This window comes from Prionailurus viverrinus, chromosome B4 (genome assembly GCF_022837055.1).
Source record: "Prionailurus viverrinus isolate Anna chromosome B4, UM_Priviv_1.0, whole genome shotgun sequence".
In the NCBI taxonomy this organism is placed as follows: Eukaryota; Metazoa; Chordata; class Mammalia; order Carnivora; family Felidae; genus Prionailurus; species Prionailurus viverrinus.
In genome coordinates, this window is record NC_062567.1 from 59,048,732 (window position 1) to 59,056,207 (window position 7,476).

Below are 7,476 nucleotides of genomic sequence, written 5' to 3' on the forward strand. Positions count from 1 at the left end.
AAGCCTTTATAAAAACTTATCTTACCTTTTTTTTTCTTATAACACCTATTACTGTTGAAAGAAACTATTTTTCTGCAATCCATGCCAGGGGGGAGGCTGTCTTTCCCTTTGTGGAAATGAAACATAAGTGGCCACAATTTTCTTTACTTGGCTAAAATACTATTAAACTGGCACAAAATAATAACACATAACTGCCATTCTTTTCATGACTTAGATTGCCTCTTTCTCCTAAGGAAAAAATAACAGATAACCCAGAGCTCATTCCAAGTCCCTCTATTCACCAACCAACCCCTTGATTTGGAATTACTAGTGTTGAATACTGAGCCCTAGAACTTTTGAGCCATTTTTTCTTCCCATATGTGCCTGCCTATCAGGTGTTACCTTAAAGGTTATCAGATTAATGGTGTTTCATTATCAACAACAATAGCAACAGCAACAATATGAAAAGTAATAATGCAGCTTTAAAATCAACTGTCTTAGTGGTGAGTGGAGGATATGTGATAAAAATCTCCACATAGTATTCTTTTCTTCTCCCTGGAAAGAATATAACCAGAATATCAAAATAATATCTGAAAGAAGACAGTTTAAGAAGTAGCTAAAACAATAAACTTTGATTATTGGAAAGGGTACTCACTACTTTGGTTATCGTGTTATTACCGGTGTATTTGAACAAACTTCTCATTTTATTCACCTCTAATTATTTCTAATTATTCTTGTGTCCTTACAATTGTTGAGGGTCTGAGTGAGCCATAATGACTTGTAGGAAACTGCTCAGCAGAAATAACAAAATTGACTTCATGGTGAGCTAAAGGTGGAAGGCAGACAGGGAAGTAATAATAGTTATTTCATTACTAAAATTTTGAAAGAACGCCACAATATGTTCTTCCTGAAGTTCTTGACATCCAGGAGCCCTCTGGAATTGCTACTTTAAAATACAAGCATGCAGACCTTTGAACAAAAGCAGAGGACAGTGATTATTTCAAAGTGGCATTTAGGACATTAAAGTCTAGAATTCTTTAGAAGGTAAAATGCTATGTTTGAGGATGAAGACTTTGAAAATTCTACCTCTTATTGGAGCCACCATTAAAAAAAATGGCACTTGAATCCTTATGTATTTGGTTGCCTGACTTTGAAATTATGTTCTGTAGGATTAAGGCACAAAACCAAGAAGATATATTAAAAATCCTACTCTCAAATGTATGCCTGTGGGACCTACATGAATTTAAAATGCTTACAATATATATAAATTTTTTATGGAGTATTTCTACCTTCAATGGCACTAAAAGCTTGTACATTTAGAACTTATAAACCAAGTCCCTTCAAGTCTATTTACGTGAATGAGAGCATTAGAGGTGCATGCTTCCTAAGATGATTGTTGAATTTGGCTTAGGTAATCTTGGCAGAAGGTTGCCACCTTCCAATCTTTGTTCTACCTGACTGAAAACAAATATGCCATTTTCCTGATTAAAAACCATCAGAATTTCCTCCCTGCTTTTTCTCCAGGGAAGATTGTATAGTTAATGGTTCAAATCCTGCCTCTGATACTTCTGGCTATGTGACTATCACGTTTTCATCTGTGGACTAGGTATAATAATACTTTCCCATGGTATTGTTGTAAGAATACAGTGAAGAATAGAATGGGCCCATTTTCCTCAAGATAACTCTAAATTGACTTCTTAGTTGACAAACTGGCTCATGGGGACCCCCTCTCCAAGAGAGATCAGAACTGCTTTAAGGATGCAGGAAAACCCCTGTGACCCAGGATGTGGGGAACCAGGCACCCTATCCCTTACTCAAGGAAGAGTTTCCTGCAGGTATTTAGGAGATTTCATTCTTTCTTCCCAAGGAAGAGTTGCCTGCAGGCTGTGAAAGAGCCAAAAACTCTAAGGATGAGAACAAGCCTGGCAAAGTTGCCCTGCCCAGCCCAGCTGGAGGCCACTGGGAATAATATCACCTAATTCAGAATCTCCATGAGAATGGGAGTGAAGTGAATGTCTTTTGAAAACAGGACTGGTCACTGCTCATGATCATCAGTCAGCCACAACCAAGAGCATGGAGGCTGTCTATTTGTACATGCAGTTATCTTCTATGAATTAGGAAGGCACCCCTCAGAGTCCCCATCCCAATGGAACCTCCCCAGGCTCCTTCTTTCCCAGTCTTTACTAAAGTGTTAGCTAATTGAAAAGGGATATGCTAGTAGGACCTGGGTCTTTTGTTCCCTGAACTCTTACACCTCTTTCCTCCTCAAGATATCCAGTACTCTCCCTTCACAGAGGAGATCTGAGCTGCTTTCAAGCAGCTGAAGAAGATATAGCCCTCATGGGTCATGGTTTCTTTAAAGGTCAGGGCTCACACAATTGCTCAGTAGAGAAGGCTTGGCATGAACAGGAACTTCTCTGTAGGATTTCTTATCAGTGAAGAGGATGGGTCCCTTCCCCTCATCACTCTTTTCCCCTTTATCCCAGAGCTCAGCCTGGACCAAAAGACTCTTCCATTTACCATTAACATGAAAACTTGGCTCATCACATGGATGTATTCTTCCTCTTTTGTGCACTCTCTTATTCTTCAAAACTTCCCCTCCATGAAGGAGGCCTGTGGAGTCAAGGGGCCTGGCCAGTCACCCAGAGGTGACTGAGCCCCTCAGACCTCAGGTTTGGTAGACAAGTTTAATAAAGGCCTTATGTCCTTGAAAAAAAAATGAAGAATAGAATGAACTATGTGTTCAGTTGACGTTATTAATACTTTTGTTTTCATCAAGTCATGCTTGTTTGCCTTCTTGCCTTTCTTAATTTGAGTCTCTCGGCCAGAAATGGCTTTGTCATACTTTTTTTTAACCACTGAAGTTCTAAATATCTTTTAAGTCACAATCTAATTATAGTTTCCTTTATAAGCCTTTCTTTAATGTCTCCTGGTACAGTTAATTGTCCTTTCTTCTGTGTTTCTGTAGTTTCCTTTTAAGTATCTGCATTATTTAATTTTTACCAAAGATCTATTATATGTGAAGCACTATGGAGATACAAAGAAGAATGTGACCAGATCTCTGTTCTTGATGTATTCTGACATATTACATGAAGGCTTTTTGATCTCCCTCACCAGACTGAGAACAGAATAAGGCATGCTCCAAGCCTTTTTTTAACTTTTTTTCTCAACCCTTCCAAATTTTATCTAGCTGTCTATGATCTAAAACAGTATTCATCATAAACTCTGAAATGTTACACAAATTTCCTCTCCCACATCCCTCTCCTGGGCCTCTTTTAGAACATAGCCTCTGTTCAGTTCAAGTTGAGGGTGACTAAGCTCTATCACTTGCTCTAAATAGGAAAGAGATGGCATTGAAACTAAATATTTTATTTTATTTCTGAATACAAATGTCTCATTAAAACCATAAAATCTTCATGGCAGTTCATTTTCATATCTCTTTGCCAATCCAGTAGAATAAATAAAGAGACAAGTGAATGTTAAATCACACTTTAAAGAATGGAATCAGTCAACCTTTCCAACACAATCATCAAGAGGAACCATTAATAACAATTTGGTTTTGAAATATAAATGCAACAAGCACGTCCTTAAGAATGTATCATAAAGAATATCCCATTTGAAAAATGATTAGAAAGAGAGGTCCCAAGAGGTCCTGGAAATGACTGAGAAGAAAAGGAAAAGCAAAAAAAAAAAAAAAAAAAAAAAAAAAAAACAGAAGAAGAAGAAGAAGGAGAAGGAGGAGGAGGAAGAGGAGGAGGAGGTGGGGAAGGATACACATCTTAGCAATGTATATGGGTTTTTTTTATGATCTGTCCTATGGCTTCTTTCAATCTGACAAATTATACAAATCATTTGCAATCCCTGTGCACACCGAACTCCCTCAGGTTGCTGTAACTAGTTGATTAAAGGCATTAACTTAGTTGGGGCGCCTGGGTGGCGCAGTCGGTTAAGCGCCCGACTTCAGCCAGGTCACGATCTTGCACTCTGTGAGTTCGAGCCCCGCGTCAGGCTCTGGGCTGATGGCTCAGAACCTGGAGCCTGTTTCCGATTCTGTGTCTCCCTCTCTCTCTGCCCCTCCCCCGTTCATGCTCTGTCTCTCTCTGTCTCTCTCTGTCCCAAAAATAAATAAACGTTGAAAAAAAATTAAAAAAAAATAAATAAAGGCATTAACTTAGTAAGGTACAAACAGAAAGTACAATTATTCTTTGTCACCATTTCCTTTTAAAACCCATTCAGTTGAGTTGTTCTTAAATGTACTTCGGTGAAATCTTGTGCTGACTCCTTAGCTTATTCAGGTCATTCCTAAATCAACAAATATTCTCCAGTTTCAGATAGTAAATATTCTAATCTAACCCAAATGAAGATTTTGATCTTTAATCCATACTACAACATTTCTCATCCCCTTGCTCAGGTTTGAAAACCTCCATCTAACAAGCTGGATGTTCCTCCTCTTTCCTCTGGGCTCTGATACTAATGCCTATACACTAAGATGTTTCTGAATCCTCTGAGATTAGAAGAAAGAAGGCATAATTGGAGAGATGTAGAAGTTGAAAAATTTTTAGATATCAGGTGATGTCTGTAGCTTTCTCTTCAGTCATGGTAAATGTCCAAAATCTTGTTCTTTTTCTAGGAGGGAGTTTTATGATTACTCTCAGGGCCACTTCATATTCATCATTAAGTATATTTGATTTATAGTTTTCTGATTCAGAATATGAATCCTCTGGATGTCCTTGCAATGCAATTCTTACTTTTGGTGGGCCTCAAAGATTATTTCTGTTAGGATAACCTGTCATCTCCAACTGGACCACTTAGATAGGACCACTGTGATGGTTAATTTTATGTCAGTTTGACTAGGGCATGGAATGCCCACATAACTAGTTAAACATTATCTCTGGGTGTGTCTGTGAGGATATTGCTGAAAGAGATGAACATTTGAATTGGCTGTCTGGGTGAAGCAGATTGCCCTCCCCAATGTGAATGGAAATCGTCTAATCCATGGAAGCTCTGTATAGAACAAAAAAGTGGAGGAAGGCTGAATTTTTTCTCTGCTGACTGCCTAAGCTGGAACATGGATCTTCTGCCTTCTGTGCTTCTGGTTTTCAGGCCTACAGATCTAGACTGGAATCTCCACAACTAGCTCTCTCATTCTCTGATCGTTGAACTATTCCACTGATTTTCCTGGGTCTCCAACTTGCAGATAGCAGATCATGAAACTTCTCAGCTTCCGTAATTATGTGAGCCAATACCTCAAAATAAACGTGTGGGGGGTGGGGTGGGGTGGGGTATCCTATTGGTTCTATTTCTCTTGAGAACTCTGACTAATACAAACACTTCCAAGTCTCAATTTTGGCTCCATGACTAGACCATGGGACATACTCACTTTTTTCCCCCAGCTTTAGTGAGGGAGCCATTCACTACCACTGTAATCCTTTCTCACTGTCATTGGGGGCCACTTCAGCTAGCTTCTTGCCTTTAAATTATTTTTAGTATGAGTTAGATTTAAGTCCTTATCTTTATCAAATGCCAGGGATCTCTGTTAGATCTCAGAACGGTCTTCTAAAGCATTAAAAAGCATAGGGAAAGCACTTGCCATATGTCTCTAGAAAGGTTTGGGAGATCTTTTAATTTTTTGATTCTTCACAGAGGTGATGATGTTAGAAATTCACTTTCTAAATGGTAAAAATAGCTTCTTTTTTGAATTTTTTAAAATATTTATTTATTTTTGGGAGAAAGAGCATGAGCAGGGGAGAGGAAGAGAGAGAGAGAGAGAGAGAGAGAGAGAGAGAGAGAGAGAGAGAGAATCTGAAACAGGCTCCAGGCTCTGAGGTGACAACACAGAGCTTAATGCAGGGCTCTAACTCATGGACCATGAGATCATGATCTGAGCCGAAGTCAGATGCTTAACTGACTGATCCACTCAGGTGTCCCCAAAAAGCTTCTTTTTCATGTATAATTTTTTGAGTGATCCCCAGCAAATGAAACTTACTAATGTAGATGCCTTTCAGAGGCCTCAAGTGCACAAGAGTTTGTGGCCTTTTCTGCAATACACTATAATTGTGTATTATAATAAGGATCTCTTTGGAAATAGTTTCCCAAATAATTTCCTGTCTAGAGTACTTCTACAATATCCTACAAAGATAATAGTTTTTCTTTTTCAAACTCTTCCAGTGATGTTAATTATATGAGAATAAAATAATGCAATATTGTTTTGTAGCAACGGGTCAAGTGTTAATTTTAGTGTTTAAGGACTTCCTCAGGAATTATTAACCAATTGCCATTCAATAACTGAGAAAGAAGAAAGAGATGTGAAAGATGGTAGAGAAGCAGAATTTTAAAAGGATTTTTTGAATCTTTTTTGCTCAAAGGACCCAACTTATATCATTATAATTTAGTTAAGAATATGTACTGAGTTGTCTTCTAAGTGTTAGAAATATAGTGAACTTTTCTCTGCTGTCACCAAAACTCAACTTTTATTGGGAAAGATAGACATTTAAGAGACAATTGCAATTTAATATGATTAATGTAAGTACATAACATCAGGATGCCACAGAAGCATATAGAAGGATCTTTTGAAATGAGGAGGAGATAGTGAAGCATATTAAGGAGTGATTCCATTCTAAGCAAAAGGAAATGTATATTCAGTTAGAAACAAGAGGATAAAATTGTCCATTCAGAAGAAGTAAAGTATGTCTGAAATATAAAAGTATAGAAACAATTCCATGTCTTCTCATATATCACACAGACATTCTTTTTCCCTTGTTCTAAAAATAATTCCATTTTGAACCACTAACCAACACCCATTATATAATGGTATTATATAAAATGGCATTATGTAAAAGGCATGCATGCAGGATTTGTGATTATTATTTTTGCCTTCCCAATATTATATTGATGTCCTCTTTTGTAGTTTAGTGATTTATGAATATCTCAGGATCTTTTATTGCTGCATCATTAAAAAATATCAGATTATACAGACACATCTCCGAAAGTAGTAGAATAAAACTTCTCAATTTTTTTTCATTCATAAAGGAAATGAAACACTGGTAAAAATTTTTCAGGATCAACCTTTTCAGAACTCTAGAAATTAACCAAAGTCTTACAGAAATTAAGTAAGCATTTATCAAAGAAAAGTGGCTGAATCTCATTAAGAATAGTATTTGCGGCAGTTTAACTTTTCCAACTTCCCTTTCCCCAACTCCATGCTTCAACCATATGCTCTGCAAAAGATACATTTTATAATCAAAGACAAAGATAGGTTGAAAGCAAAATGATGTGAAAAGACCGTGCAATCAGTAACCTAACAGGGGTGGGAGTGGCTATACTACTGTCATAAAAAATAGACTTCAAGACAAATTGTAACTAGAGACAAAGAAGGACATTTTAAATGATAAAAGGGTCAATATATCAAGAAGATACAACAATTATAAACACATATGTACCTACCAGAGAGCTCTAAATTACATGAATCAAAGACAGAACTGGAGAGAAATTGACAAT